This window comes from Lissotriton vulgaris, chromosome 8 (assembly GCF_964263255.1).
Source record: "Lissotriton vulgaris chromosome 8, aLisVul1.2, whole genome shotgun sequence".
Lineage (NCBI taxonomy): Eukaryota > Metazoa > Chordata > Amphibia > Caudata > Salamandridae > Lissotriton > Lissotriton vulgaris.
Window position 1 is genome coordinate 664,490,374 of NC_141696.1, and position 17,074 is coordinate 664,507,447.

At 41.2% G+C, this 17,074-nt stretch overlaps 1 protein-coding gene across 2 annotated transcripts in view; it reads left to right on the forward strand.

Moving 5' to 3' along the window:
- Positions 1–17,074, forward strand: part of DMD (dystrophin) — a 4,652,165-nt gene that overhangs the window by 858,801 nt on the left and 3,776,290 nt on the right. The gene's annotated exons all lie outside the window — the stretch shown is intronic.

A 17,074-nucleotide genomic window follows, 5' to 3' on the forward strand; every position in this document is an offset into this window, starting at 1 on the left:
GATTTCTGCATATTCAGCAGCAGTGTATTTCTACGCTGATACACACAGCAGGTCCAGTCTACGTGTCAAGGAAATATTGCACAGTGCATAACGCTGACATGCACGGCATGTTTGTTGGGAAATAAAATGATACGCTGACATGTACAGCTGAAGCAGATTACGTGTCAGATGAAATTATTCATATTCTGCGCAACGCTGACACGCACAGCATATTAATTTGAAACATTTTAGCATGTGTTGTAAGTTTTATTTTTAAGTGTGATTCAACAAGGTGGTATTTGAGGATTAATTGTGACATTTTTATCCTTGATTTTTGGAAGCTACAATTAGCGTATGGTTCTGTCCAGAGTAAACAGTCAAAGGATAATTGTGTGTCACTCCTCATTGACACACAGATACACAAACATTTATAACCTTGTGTAACTTTATAAGGAAACCATAGTTTGTTAAAAACAAAGGGTACAATGCACGCTGTTCCACCACCACCAAATTTTTTACAAACTCCAGGTGATCCACCTGTGGCATGGAAAGAGTGGTTTGATGGTTTTGAAACTTATTTCGGTGCTATTAGGGCAATCCGATACCGTCCAGAAAGAAAAAAATACCTGCTTCTACATTCTTTAGGATTTGAGGGCAGAGCAATTTTCAAACACTTACATCAAAGTAATGTTGAGGATGAAGTTTTAGATGACTACCAAATTCCTGTAAGGAAGTTACAAGAGCGATTTGATGTACAACCCAGCTTGGTGGTTGTGAGACATACATTTTTTAAGAGGGTCCAGCAAGAAAGTGAGGTTTTTTATACATATATCACGGTGCTAAGGAAATTGGTGTCAGAGTGCCAGTTTGAGAATTTCTGTGATCAATTGGTTAAAGGTCAATTCATTGGTCATTGCATTGATAAATCTATAAAGCAGAAATTACTTTCAATCGGTAACCCATAGTGGGAAACAACCTTAAAAGTAGCTAAAAGTATTGAAACTTCTCGAATATCGGCAAAAAGCTGGATTCAAAGAAAGAATCAATCACTCAATCAATCAGAGTACTTGTAAAGCGCGCTACATACCCGGGAGGGTTCCAAGGTTCTGAGGGGAGGGGGGGTGCTGCTATTACTCGAAGAGCCAGGTCTTGAGGAGTCTTCTGAAGGTGAGTAGGTCTTGGGTCAGCCGTATGTGGGTAGGGAGGGTGTTCCAGGTCTTGGCGGTGAGGTAGGAGAAGGATCTGCCACCGGAGGTCATTCATTGGATGCGGGGGACAGCGGCGAGGGGGAGGCTGGCGGAGTGGAGCTGGAGGGTGGGGGTGTGGAAGCTGAGTCTGCTGTTCAGGTAGGCTGGTCCGGCGTTGTGGAGTGCTTTGTGTGCGTGTGTGAGGAGCTTGAAGGTGATCCTCTTGTTGACAGGGAGCCAGTGTAGGTCTCTCAAGTGGGGGGTGATGTGGCTGCGGCAGGGGACGTTGACGATTAGTTGGGCGGAGGCGTTTTGGATGCTTTGTAGTCGTCGTAGGTGTTTGGCTGGGATTCCTGCGTAGAGTGCTTTGCCGTAGTTCAGTCTGCTGCTGACGAGGGCTTATGTCACCGTTCTTCTTGTTTCGTTCGGGATCCACTTGCAGATCCTGCGGAGCATGTGGAGGGAGTTGTAGCAGGAGGAGGAGACGGTGTTGACCTGCTTAGACATGGAGAGTAAGGATTCGAGGATGAATACTAGATTGCATGCATGGTTTGTGGGTGTTCGTGCTGTTCCCAGTGTGGTAGGCCACCAGGAGTCGTCCCAGGCTGAGGGGGTGGGTCCGCGGATGAGGACCTCCATCTTGTCCGAGTTCAGCTTCAGACGGCTGCTCCTCATCCAATCGGCGACGGCCTTCATTTCCTCTTGGAGGTTGGTTTTGGCGGTGTGTGGGTACTTGGTGAGGGAGAGGATGAGCTGGGTGTCGTCAGCGTAGGAGATGATGCTGAGGTCGTGATGGTGGGCCCCTTGTGCGAGGGGGGCCATGTAGACGTTGAACAGCGTTGGGCTGAGGGATGAGCCCTGGGGGACGTCGCAGATGATGTCGGTGGCTTCGGATCTGAAGGATGGGAGGCGGACACTCTGGGCTCTCCCGGAGAGGAAGCACGTGGTCCAGTCGAGAGCCTTCTCTTGGATTCCGGCTTCTAGGAGGCGTGTCTTTAGCGTGCAATGGCAGACCGCGTCGAAGGCGGCTGACAGGTCCAGGACGATGAGGGCTGATGTTTCTCCGTTGTCTAGTTTGTGCCTGATGTCGTCTGTGGCGGCAATGAGGGCTGTCTCGGTGCTGTGGTTTCGTCTGAATCCGGACTGGGACGGGTCCAAGATGTTGTTGTCTTCGAGGTGGTGGGCCAGTTGCATGTTGATGATTTTCTCGATGACCTTTGCCGGGCACGAGAGCAGGGAGATGGGCCAGAAGTTCTTGAGGTCCTTGGGGTCCGCTTTGGGCTTCTTGAGGAGGGCGTTGATTTCGGCGAGCTTCCAGCTTCCAGAAACGTTAGTGGGTACAGTTAATTGGAATTTTAGTAAAGTACAGAAGGACCCTAGACAGCAGGACGAACATAAAATTTGCTTTTTTCACAAGAGTTTTGTTTCGGATTTGGATATCAGAGCCATGGTCGGAGTGGCAGAATATGTCCAGCAAGAAGTGTTGTGTGCAGGGTGTGCAATAAACATGGACACTTTGCAAAGGTGTGCCAAAGTCAGCAGAATAAACAGACTGCAGCAATAAAATACATAGTTGATGACTGTGAATACGAAAAAGTAGATGACATTGAAAGAGATCTGAGAAACATGGTTGTGGTGCTTTAAAGTGATGACATAAAAAGTGGTGATTCGGATTCTTTTATTGATCCCCTTGTTGACATTTTGGTGGAGGGAGAAGTTTTGAAGTTACTAGTGGACTCTGGTGCACGAATAACAATGATTACTCATGAATTGTTTGACTGTGTGGCCAAAAAGAATGTTGTTTCCCCCTGACCTCAAAGCTGTATCATATGAAGGGTGCAGTATTGATCTATGTGGATACATGATGATATACTTGAGTTCAAGAGGCGGAGGATTGCATGGATAATTAAGTTGCGAATAAGGTTCTAAATATCTTGGGGTTGTTTTACCAAGGCCTCCTTGGCCTGGTTCTTAAACCAGGTACATCAGAGCACGTTTTAGCTATAAGGGACAAGACAGAGTCTGAGAACATCATGAACAGGTATCCATACATATTCACAAGTGTGTTCAGTAGAATTTCTGGTTTTAAACACAAGATCATGGTTAAGGACGGTGCTAGCCCTGTTAAACACAAACTCAGGAATGTTCCGTTCAGCATTGCTAAAGATTTGGAAAAGGAATTAAATATGTTATGCAAGAGAGGTGTGATTGGACCTGTGGAGTCCTCCCTGTGGTTATCACCTTAGGTGGTGGCAACAAGCATAACAATGAACTGAGAGTGTTGACTGTAGATGTTTGAATAAAGAGATATGGGTGGATTCACACCCATTGGCTAATATCTCTGAGCTCTTAGTTCGGCTGTCAGAGGCCACGGTCTTCTCCAAGCTTGACCTTGCCTCTGAATATCACCAAATAGTACTGGATGATCAGTCCAAGCATCTAACAGCTTTTGCTTCCCCGGTTTGGCATTTATCAATATTGTACGATGCCTTTTGGGCTGGCATCCGCCATGTCTGTGTTCCAGAGAGTAATGGTAAACATGCTCAAGGGGATCCAATGTGTATCAATTTTTCAGGACGATCTATCGATACATGCACCTGACAGACATGCACATGATCTTATTCTTGATGAGGTTCTGAGCAGATTACAGTGTAGACATGCAGTACTTGGACGTGACAAATGTTTGTTTCTTACTGACAAAGTTGAGTACCTGGGACATCTCATCAGTAAACGGGGGGTTTTGAGCCTAAGCCGAGTTTGGTGAAAAGTATTGTTGATGCTAAAGCGCCATTGGATAAACCTGGTCTCAAATCCTTTTTGGGCCTATGTGAGTTTTACTCTAGGTTTATCAAGGATTATGCTGCCAAGTTATGGCCTCTTTCATGCATGTTGAGAAGGTGTGTTACATTTGAATGGAAAAAAGAGTGTCAGGATGTGTTTGAATGGGTGAAAGGACAGCTGTGTTCACTGACTGTACTAAAGAACTATGATCCAGGACTGCAATGTGTGTTAACTGTTGACGCAAGTAGTGTGGGGTTTGGGGCTGTTCTTAGCCAGGTGTAAAACTCTGAAATGTATATCATTGGTTTTGCATGCTGTGTGTTGTCTGATACAGAAAAACAATATTCTGTAATAGAAATGGAATTGTTTGCCTGTTGGTGGGGTGTCATGAAATTTAGGAACTATATTTGGGGAACATGTTTTGTTATCCAAACTGACCACAAACCCCTAATCTATATTCTGAGTGGCAAGAACTCAAAAGGGTTCACACCCCGCATCGCACGACTTTCTGCAAAATAGTTGCAATTTGACTTTGGCACAGAATATATTCCTTGTCAGAAAAATGGGGGTGCAGATTTCTTGTTCCGTTCTTCCGATTGGAGTGATTGGAGTGAAGAAGACAAGACTTTGTGCAGTGACGAGGACAAGGAAAATTGCATTGTGGCATCTATTGAATTGCTACTGGTTGGTGCCTTTTCTGAGAAAGATTGGAGAGATGCTCTAGAGCAGCATTTCACGCTTAAGGCAGTTAAAAAGTTCATTGACCCAAAGAGAGGAATGTAGATTTGGATTTCAAAACTTTTGTAAAGGTTGCGGACGGGTTGGTACTGAGAGTGGACATGTTTGTTCCTCCCATCACTTTGAGGAAAAAGATTATCGTAGGAGCTCATGATGGATATTTGGGCTCTACCATGACAAAGAAAAGGATGCGCTTATCTTTCTGGTGGACTAGTATGGATCAAGAGTTTCATTTGTTCATTAAGAATTGTGTTATGTGCTCGAGTTGTGACAAATCTATTAGGACAAGAACCCCACTTCTTTGTTCAATTGAATTGCCCTCAGGCCCTAGGGAAAATGTAGGAATTGACATTGTTGGACCGTTTAATGCTCTTAACAGTTCTTCTAGGTTTGCTGTTTTGTTATAATGGACTATTATAGCAAGTGGCCTGAAGTTAAGTTTGTCAGTGAAGTGACTTCTGAAGCTGTTTTTGAATTCTTGAAAGAATTTTTCCTCAAGGAAGGATTCCTGCAATGTTAGTTTCTGACAATCGTTCACAGTTCATCTCTGATGAGTTCAAAACATTTCTGGTGACAAGTGGCGTCAAACATCTTAGAAGTTCTCTTTATCACCCACAAATTAATGGATTGGTAGAGATATTGAACAAGGTGTTTGGATAGTGTATTCAGTGGGTTATTGCAAACAAATGTGTAATTGTCAATGCTGTTAATAGTATGTTGTGGTTTTATCGTACCACTCCCTAATCGGCAACTGGTGGATCTCCATTTGAATGGCTGTGTGCTAGAAGAGCGCCAACATGTTTTCGTCCAGCCTGGATGAGCAAATGGGTTTGGGCCAAGAAGGACTTGGTTTCTGACCAGATTGTTAGGAAAAGAGTCTCTTCCTTTCAGGTGTAACAAAAATGCAACTTTGATGTAAGAAACAGAGTCAAGGATGTGGATGTAAAGGTGGGTGACTTAGTTCGCATTTGTAAACCTGTTCATGTAAACAAAGGTAAAACCAAGTATGGTCCTCCTGTCAGGGTTATCAAGGTGAATAGAAATAATGTGCAAGTTGTGAGTGGTCAATGGTGGAATAGTTAGAGAGTTTTTCGAGTTGGACACAAGTTTGGAAATTTACTGAAGAATGAGGCAGGGAAAAGTGTGGGTCGTCACACTGTTGTGTGTAATGAGGATTCTTCTGGTTCAGATGTAGTACCTTCAACTCCTGGTGTCTCAGATAAGGTTGTCAAGTTGAGGCATAGTGCAAGGAGAGTTACTTTTCCTATCAAGTACCATGACTTTGTGTGAATTCGCACATTATGGTCTTCTGATCTAGGAGTGTATTCTAATTTGTGATAATGTTTATTCTTTTCTGTTATCTCCTTGTATTTGTTCTAAGTATTGTTATCCTATTCACCCTTTTTCTAAAGGGAAAAGCCATGTGGCATTCTGCTAATGTTGTCTCATGCTGAGCTTTGAATTTGAACCTTGTTGAGAGTTCCATGCTCAGGACGTTAGCTGAGGGTTGTAGAGTCTTCCTGCCTGTTGGGCAGCTCGCTGTTGTTTGAGATGAATAAAAGCCTTTTACTCACCTGATCAATAGTATATGTTGTCCACCTCCACAACAGAGTGCTTATGCTTATGATTAAATTCATGGCTAAAAGCTTAAGAGGCCTGATTAGACAAATTGTTGGTGACATTTTACACCAATGTTCCCATTTGCAATAGATTACATTGATAGTGACATTTTGCAGTAACATTTGCACTGCCCAACAAAAGAAACAAATCCACATATTCACACTGACTGTCTTTTTTCATCAGTTGATTTTTCCAAATATCGATGAAGTTACATTGATGTAATCTTGAAAAGTCGGCGCAAAATTATTCCAGGTCAATCTGTGTTATGAGGCTGCTCCCGTGTTTCCACTTTAATTAGCAGGAAGAGTGGGTAGAGAACACTTAAAAGCATGGTCCTAAAATCTATTTGCATTTTGAAATAATTAGGAAAAAGAGAGGCCTCTGTTGGTTAAAATTTGCTTATATTTTTTTTTAATTCAATTTACTGAGCACCATGAATTTCGTGTCTTAATGAAAAGGTAAACGATAATGCCAGGATAATACTGGATTCTGCAATGTGTATGTTTGTAAACATTTAGACCAAATGTATTATTTTAATTCTTTCTTTACTGCGGCTCGTGTCTTTCCTTAAAATTGCCATAAATGGGTAGGGGTGGCAGCTTCTCTATTTGTTGCTTGCACTTTTCATTTCCAAACGGAGATTCCACATGAACAGCATACAGAAATAGCAATTTCCTGCATTCTGTGATCTAAATGTGCTAGCTTTTAATTCATTTCATTTTTTTTTGTGTCTCCGAATGGAGCCACATTTATGTTAATGTTACACATGTACCACTCATTATTTTCATGGATTTTATGATGAAGAAGTGGTTTACTTTACACGTTTACATTTATTTCAGATTCATTCAGTCTTTATTTCTAGTAGAATGTGTAATTCAACTATTTCTTTTCGAGTTTCTAATTAAAACTACAAAAGAAGGGACCACTTACAGGAATTCTAGATGTTTTCGAGAATAATCCATTTTTCAGGCATTTATGGGAGGAGTAACTACACTAATGGAATTCATAATTAGATAGCTTTGACGTGTCCAACATGTCTAGAAGCACGGACATGCAACTGACAAAGTTGTTCTGTGGGGCGGATTTGATATTTTTCGCAGTCTGAAAATGTAGAGATCATTCATATGTCCTATACATGAAGGCAGTCTAGAGGACACAAAGATGGTGACGGTTGTGTTATACAAAAAAAATGCATAGTATATAATTGGGGCATTTCGCATCCATACTAAAGTCTGCTTTCTGGAAGTACAAATGTCACACCGTCCATGTGGTCATATACAATTTCGACTTTTTGGAGGCGCCATATTTCCATGGTAAATGTTCAGAGTCCCAAGGGGCATGTACCAGTGAAAACCAAGCTGCCATTAACTGCATGGTTAATGAACTTTGTCTAAGAAAGGAATAACCACTCATGAGTGCTACAATTTCGAAATCGCCGATTTGGCTCAGCAAGTGCAATGCTGAATATTGACATATGGTGCGATCCACAGGTCAAAAGAGTTAACACATTATACCGCACTTTTGAGGTTGGTGATTTGAGTGCTATTAAATTCGAAAATATTAACACCTACTATTTTAAACGCGTAGGAACAGAAAAACTTCAGTATCAAGTAGTATATATAACAAGTTATTGCTATTTAACATTATTGGCTTCAAAAATATCAGCAAAAACCGAGGTTCGTGCTAAGTTATGCAGCCACTCCACATTATATAACCAGATCCTTCTTTTAAGGGACTTTCAAAAAATGGTAATGTCTTACATTATATTTGAAGCAAAGGACAGAATGCCTAGGTTTTATAGTTTGTGTACAAAATCATAATGTTATCCCAAGTAAGCATGGTGTTTTGAAACTTTTTTTAAAGCTTCACAGACAATGACAATGTACAGGCGGGTGCGATTCTCTCCAGTTGTGACTTTTGGTGTGAATTAATTGGTGAATTAAATATTTTGGGTAAATGTATTTAAATTAAATCCCCCCTCTTCACCATAACATACTCACCTTAACAACATATGAGTCTAAAGAAGTTTTGAAAAGAATGTTAATACAGTGTGATCTCTGTAACAGTGTCAAAATATTCCTGTTGCTGCTAAGGGCCAGCAGTCCCAAATTCCTGCCCGACGCTCACCTTAACATCCTCTGGTGAGCTGTTGCACTTTCCATCCACCAGCAGAACCGATTCTTAACGGAGGACTTCTGGTGGCTAGTGTGAGGGAACGCCAGCACATGCTTGCTGACACCCAGAACCAGGAGTTGCCATAAGGTATTGGGGAAAGCTGGGGATTCCTTGCTGCCTGATGTCACCCCAGTCTTGGATGGTCAAACTGGCTGAAGGGGAGTTGAGTTAAACTTCAACTCAGTGAATTTGGGAAATGTCTTCCGCCTTTGTGAAGGGTTACGGTTTCTCAACAGTTCACTTTCACAAGTGATGTCAAACACCTTCTAATCCATTTATATTATAGGGGTGTCATGCCGTCTAGAGTGTAATTGCTACGTTTGTGAATTGCTGACATCCTGTAATGGTGAACCTATAACTTACAAGTAAATGATGCAATTCTTCCAGCTCATAAAACAAACTTCAAATAATGTAGTATGAAAACTTTGTTTTGTTAAAATAAATAACATTGAGGAATAAATGTTAAAAACCAACTTTCCCAAAAGGTAAAGGTCATACATATACATGCTGTTGAAGGTAATCTTCCGTAGACACATCATTATTTCCTATTAAGACAAATATGATAGTAGCACCTCACATGAATGTTTAACATGTTTAACCTGCGTACCACTGAGATAAAGAGACACCTTGCATTAGAAATGTTTTCTTTTCCTCCAGAGAAATCACATGGTTTCAATAGTCTAGAATGCCTGAAGGGTGAACACTTTGAACTTGCCTTCACCCCTTATGAATCTTTCTAGGAGGATTGGGCACATGAACTTTATTGCTGTCTACTAACCTACACAAGTGAATAGGCAAAGCAACATTTGAAAACTCCATAAAAAGCTGGATAAGAAAAAAAACCTGGAACTCCGAAAGATAATAATTTAGCTCCATTGACTCAAAATGTCTCTAAACCCTAATCCAGCAGCCCATGGTCCCACCTACAGTTCCTTGCTTAATAATTAAATATGATCAATCCAGAATCTGAGTTTATATTGTTGATATCGTTTTTAGACGTTGTGTGAGAGATTAAAAGTGATAACTTTTCCACCTACTCAAGATATACTCCCCTTGACTGGGTAAGTGGCCAGTATACATAATCTAAATACTAATCGAGGTACCTAGTAATCTTGGAGACTGGATACGTTAGAAGGACGAGCCATCTAGGTGTTAATGCTCACAAATGGGAGAGTCCATTATGCTCTTGAGAGCCAGAAATATTTTACAGGCACCAGTCCTTCCAATGGCTTTCAGTAGCGGCCTGTATTGTGTCCTGGAAGGAAAGGGAAACTTCTCTGTAATATAGCAGGACATTTTTTGCCATTTACTTATTTATCTGTCTGCTGTTCAGAGCCGAAGATAGCAGGATATACGAGATGAGGTCAGAGGGGATAAACAGTCAAAAGGACAGTAAGGTGTTGCCTTGAAACACAGATTTCAGTGTTCAAGTTCTTACAGCTAGCTCTTACAGGAATAGTCGAACAGTGTCCCCACACCTATTGAGCAGGTTCACGTTCCTCTGTTTTTGACTAGGATGATGCTCCAAATAGATTATATGATTAATGCAAGTTTGTCAGCCTCCGTTGGCACTATATCCGACTATGAGCCTTTCAGACTTACAAAAACCCATTACTGAAACTATTGGAAGCTTGATCTGAGTTTGACCTCACTTCTTTCTCATGTATTTTCAATTAACTGACAAATAGATGCAAAGTATGAAAATGTGTTAACCAAGAGAAGCTTCATAACATTTATCATGTCTTTGCTTCTTTCCTCCACCACCAAAGGTGGTTGTAAGCCACTTTGAGCAGACCCTTGTTGATCAAGATTTTTCTCATTGAATTTTAACTCAACTTGTATGACTTTTGGAAATTTTAGGAGAAAACAACTACCACTGGAGTACATTACACTTCAAGAAAACAAGTGATGATTTACCGGTTTAAGCTGCCAATCCAGCATCATCCACACATTGGTCAACCTACTGTTTGCAACAAATTTAAAGGCATTGCTTCCCACTGACTTTGTTGCCAACATTTAGCTCAGTTGCTTTACATTGAAAACAGCCAGAAGCATTTTGATACTGTATTATTGAAACATTTTAGTGCCATTTAGCTATTAGCTTTGAGCTGTTTTTATTAACTTGGTTGTAGCATTGCACTCCTTTTTCTTTTATACATATTGTTTTTTTGAGTTATTAATCCTTGGACATCTCACATCGAACAGTTGCAAATTGTAAGGTTAGAGCTCATCCCTACACAACAAAAAGTGAGTGTTAGGAATGGAATTCCTGGTTGGCTGAGGTGTGCACCAAGGCCAGGCAAGAATGACCATTATGGTCAGTGCAAGCTAGATACACACTAAAAGATAATCTGTGATCACTCTCTGGTAGCTTGGCACAGTGCAGTCAGGCTTGTCTAAAGAGGCAATATGTAAAAATAGATTGTTATAATTTGAACAAAACAAGACCAAAACGACAAAAACACAATGTATAGAATGTTAAACATTTAATTTTAAAAGAATAAATGCAGTAAAGGCTTAGAAGCAAGTAGCACAAAAAAGGTTTCTATAGGTCATAATGAACCACAAAAAAGTCAAAGTTCGGGCTGGCTGCGATGGAGTGCCGGCTACTAGGCCCACTCAGGCCCTGGTAAGTAAAGTAAATTTCCTGGTCCTAAACAGCGAGATGCATTGATATTCTCCATGCAGTGATGGTAATGTGTCAGTTCCAAAAAGGGGTGCTGGAGTTGAGAGTTATTGAGCGAAGTGCCGAATTATGCCACACAGTCGAGGGGATGCGTGTATCTCACCAAGCAGCAAACACAGTGATACTCTGTCTGAAACGTCGATCTTTGGAGGCAAAGCACAGGTTCTGAGGCAATGGGCCAATTTAATTCCTGTAACCAGGTTCATGTGCAGGTTCTGTTACACTTAAAAGGAGATGCATCTAAATCTTCAATGCAAGTATCTGGGCCACTTCCAGTGAGACAGGACAGGAGCAGGGGTAGTGACTTTGAAATTCCTGTGTCTCGAGCAATGGGAGGCAAGCCAACAAGCCCTTGGAGACCACTTAGAGTAAAGGCAGAGTTCAGCTCTCCTTCAGAAAAGTCAGAGAGCAGCAGGCGGCAGGTCTCTGACTACAAACAGAAAAGCAGGCCATCCAGATAAGCAGTCCAGTTGAGTCCATTAGGCAGCACAGCAGTTCTTCTGGCAGACCTTCAGTTACACGTTCAGTAGTGTCTGCCTTTAGGGGGTCAGAGACCAGTGACCCAGCACTTATACCCAAACATGTATTTGATGTGGGTGTGACTTCAAAGCAGCTCTCTAAGTGCCCAAGTATCACTTTCAACCAAGTCCTGTCTGCCATGCTATCTGTGGGTCTGTGAGGGGTAATCAGCCCTTTGTATTGGGACAGGAAAAAACCTATTCAAGGGAAGTATTAGCCCCTCCTTTCCATCCTGCACAGGCAAGACCATCAGCATGCAGATGTATGTAGATGGATACTCAGACACACCTATCCTTCATCTGTTGTGGCTGTCTAGAGAGAATACATAACATGTAGCTGTCACCCAGCCCAGACGTGTAATGGAGTTAGGCTGCAAAGCACACAGAGTTATAAGTACAGAGAAATGTCCACTTTTTAAAAGTGTTTTTTATAAAATAGTAATGCTAAGTCCAACTTTCCCATTAAGGAGAATTTGTCATTACCATTTCTAATCATATGAAAAAGCTACTTTCCCCACCTCTGATCGGAAATTACTGCTTAAAAGTGTATTAAGGAATTACCAATGCTAACCTATGAGAGGAGTAGGCCTCATAGTAGTGAAAAACTAAACAGGCTGTTTTTCATTACCAGGATATGCTAACCATACCAGTACATGTCCTGTCTTTAATCTACACAGCACCCTGCTGCTTTTAGAACTGCCATGGGGTGATTTATGTAACAGGGGTGATTTATGTATAATAAAAAGGGCGTTTCAAGCTTGGCAAATAGTTTTAAATGCCAAGTCAAAGTCTCAGGCCTGAGACCGGTTTGAAAGTCCACTTCTGTGGGTGGCACAATCAGTGCTACAGGCCTTTAATTCATAGGCCCTGGGTATATGGTATACCACTTATGGTATACCACTTTAAACAGGACTTAAAAGTAAATCAAATATGCCAAACATGGTTTAAACTAATTATACCATGTATAAGTGATAGAACACATGCCCTTTAGCACTTGCTAGCAGCGGGAAAGTCCCAAGAGTCCTAAAGCTAACCAAAAAGAAGGAAAGAAATAGAGGAAGAGAAAGACAAAACGTTTGGGGTGGCCCTTTAGAGAGGGGCATTTTCCAGCAGTTCTTGTGCAATGTACTTATTAACTGTTTTCATTGCTTTAGCTGAACTGTTTTCATTGTTTAATTGATTTCTTGTTTGATTTTGTTACGCACAAAAAATAAACACATTTTCCAAATGGGTGTCTTATTGCTGAATCCAACCTACCAAAATTGAACTAAGGATACTTTTAATTCAAACTTATTTTAACCGCATGGCCCTTTTGTTTGGGTAATTTGGGAGTTTAGACGCAGAATTCAAAAGTGCAATGGTATCTCTCCCTCAAAGCCCTCCAATTGGAACCCCTGCACATAAATTCTGTAGAAAATGTAAAATACTTTGCTTGCTTTTTATACATGTGTGTATATTGCCACTCGGTATAGAGACAAAATATTGAGTTTTAATTATCGACTAGACATAATATCGAGTGAAAAATATATAATAGACAAAATATCGACTAGACATAATATAGACTACCAAAAGATCGACTAGAACTTTTTAATATCAAATAGAATGGACATAATATCGAATAAAAAATATAGAATGGACATAATATCGACTAGACATAATATAGACAACAAAAATATCGAATTTAAGGTAAGTTAATATTCATTTTTAATTCTTGTGTAATATAATTCTGTAGCGGGTTGTGGGTTGATAGGGGAATAGGGTGGGAAGTAATTTAATTATAATTAATTAAATATGTTATTTTATTTATTGGTATATATTTAGAATTAATTTTTAATTAATTATTAATTGGTAATTAATTAAAATATAATTGGTAAATAATTTTAATTGATTGATTGATAAATATGTTAATTTTAGTAATTTATTTTCTGTAGCAGGTTGTGGGTTTATAGGAGAATAGAGTGGGAAGTAATTTAATTATAATTAATTAAATATGTTAATTTATTTATTGGTATTTATTTAGAATTAATTGTTAATTAATTATTAATTGGTAATTAATTAAAATACAATTGGTAATTTATTGTCATTGATTAATTGATAAATATGTTACTTTTATTACAATATTTTCTGTAGTGGGTTGTGTGTTTATAGGGAAATAGCTTGGGAAGTAATTTTATTGTAAGTAATTACATTTTTTAAATATTTTTTTATGTCTAATTTTTATTTATTTTTATATTGTAAATTATTTTATTGGTAATTGGTAAAGATTTTGTATTACTAGGTAAATGTTATTAATATTTAATTTGTATTTGTAATTTTAATTGATTAATTAATGTTTTATAAAATTGTAAAATATTGTAATTTTTTTTTAATTGGTATTAATATTTATATTATTTATATTTATTTATGAAGTATTTACTTTCCCCACTGCTGCACTCACTGGAGTGGGAATAGTAATTTTTACCTCTACGCTATCCAACGCTTTCCCTACTGTTGCACTCTCTGGAGTTGGAATAGTAATTTTTACCCCTACGCTATTCAACGCTTTCCCTACTGTTGCACTCTCTGGAGTAGGAATAGTAATTTTTACCCCTACGCTATCCAACGCTTTCCCTACTGTTGCACTCACTGGAGTGGGAATAGTAATTTTTATCCCTACGCTATCCAATGCTTTCCCTACTGTTGCACTCACTGGAGTGGGAATAGTAATTTTTACTCCTACGCTATCCAACGCTTTCCCTACTGCTGCACTCACTGGAGTGGGAATAGTAATCTTTACCCCTACGCTATCCAACGCTTTCCCTACTGATGCACTCCCTGGAGTTGGAATAGTAATTTTTACCCCTACGCTATCCAACGCTTTCCCTACTGTTGCACTCACTGGAGTGGGAATAGTAATTTTTACCTCTACGCTATCCAACGCTTTCCCTACTGATGCACTCCCTGGAGTTGGAATAGTAATTTTTACGCCTACTCTATCCAACGCTTTCCCTACTGTTGCACTCACTGGAGTGGGAATAGTAATTTTTACCCCTACGCTATCCAACGCTTTCCCTACTGTTGCACTCTCTGGAGTAGGAATAGTAATTTTTACCCCTACGCTATCCAACGCTTTTCCTACTGTTGCACTCACTGGAGTGGGAATAGTAATTTTTACCCCTACGCTATCCAACGCTTTCCCTACTGTTGCACTCACTGGAGTGGGAATAGTAATTTTTAACCCTACGCTATCCAACGCTTTCCCTACTGTTGCACTCACTGGAGTGGGAATAGTAATTTTTACTCCTACGCTATCCAACGCTTTCCCTACTGTTGCACTCTCTGGAGTGGGAATAGTTATTTTTACCCCTACGCTATCCAATGCTTTCCCTACTGTTGCGCTCTCTGGAGTGGGAATAGTAATTTTTACCCCTACGCTATCCAGCGCTTTCCCTTCTGTTGCTCTCTCTCGAGTGGTAATAGTAATTTTTACTCTCTCACTATCCAACGCTTGCCCTACTGTTGCACTCTCTGGAGTTGGAGTCGAGCATTGTTTAAGGACAACACTGGTGAGCCGTCATTGTTTCTGTGCAGTAGCCCAAGAAGAAGAGGCGTTTGCCTCGAAACGCGTCGGCAAGAAGGATTTTAAGGATTTGTGAAATGGATCCAAAAAACTGCAAGCAGCCTCGAGGTGCAGACCGGATGGTAGGGACTGCGCTGTGTGCCCTCTCCGAGCTGAAGGGCATTTGGTGTGAACATTAATGGCACAGCAGTCCTTGCCGTGGGAGAGGAGCACCATTTCCGATGGTCGAGTTGCAGACCGAAGGGTATGTGGCTTGGAAAGGCTTGGAATGTAAACTGTCTTTGTTCCTGAAGCGTGCAGTCCCATGGCTCAAACAGCGTGCAGTCTTTTGATCCTACCTACTATAGGATGAACAATGCTCTTAAAGGACACAGATACAATGAGCCTACTATAGGCATTTTAATAAATGGTCACCATCGGAACCACAAATACCAGCATGCCATCAGGCATTTTCTGGTGTGCCACGCCCACTGTGGGCGGAGTTGTCAACAAAATAAAGATTAAAATCAGGACAACACTGGTGAGCCGTCATTGTTTCCGTGCAGTAGCCCAAGAAGAAGAGGCGTTTGCCTCGAAACGCGTCGGCAAGATGGATTTTAAGGACTTGTGAAATGGATCCAAAAAACTGCAAGCAGCCTCGAGGTGCAGACCGGATGGTAGGGACTGCGCTGTGTGCCCTCTCCGAGCTGAAGGGCATTTGGCGTGAACATTAATGGCACGGCAGTCCTTGCCTTGGGAGAGGAGCACCATTTCCGAAGGTCGAGTTGCAGACCAAAGGGTATGTGGCTTTGAAAGGCTTGGAATGTAAACTGTCTTCGTTCCTGAAGCATGCAGTCCCATGGCTCAAACAGCGTGCAGTCAATTGATCCTACCTACTATAAGATGAACAATGCTCTTAAAGGACACAGATACAATGAGCCTACTATAGGTATTTTAATAAATGGTCACCATCGGAACCACAAATACCAGCATGCCATCAGGCATTTTCTGGTGTGCCACGCCCACTGTGGGCGGAGTTGTCAACAAAATAAAGATTAAAATCAGGACAGCACTGGTGAGCCGTCATTGTTTCTGTGCAGTAGCCCAAGAAGAAGAGGCGTTTGCCTCGAAACGCGTCGGTAAGAAGGATTTTAAGTGTTTGTGAAATGGATCCAAAAAACTGCAAGCAGCCTCGAGGTGCAGACCGGATGGTAGGGACTGCGCTGTGTGCCCTCTCCGAGCTGAAGGGCATTTGGTGTGAATATTAATGGCACGGCAGTCCTTGCCGTGGGAGAGGAGCACCATTTCCGATGGTCGAGTTGCAGACCGAAGGGTATGTGGCTTGGAAAGGCTTGGAATGTAAACTGTCTTCATTCCTGAAGCGTGCAGTCCCATGGCTCAAACAGCGTGCAGTCTTTTGATCCTACCTACTATAGGATGAACAATGCTCTTAAAGGACACAGATACAATGAGCCTACTATAGGTATTTTAATAAATGGTCACCATCGGAACCACAAATACCAGCATGCCATCAGGCATTTTCTGGTGTGCCACGCCCACTGTGGGCGGAGTTGTCAACAAAATAAAGATTAAAATCAGGACAACACTGGTGAGCCGTCATTGTTTCCGTGCAGTAGCCCAAGAAGAAGAGGCGTTTGCCTCGAAACGCGTCGGCAAGATGGATTTTAAGGATTTGTGAAATGGATCCAAAAAACTGCAAGCAGCCTCGAGGTGCAGACCGGATGGTAGGGACTGCGCTGTGTGCCCTCTCCGAGCTGAAGGGCATTTGGCGTGAACATTAATGGCACGGCAGTCCTTGCCTTGGGAGAGGAGCACCATTTCCGAAGGTCGA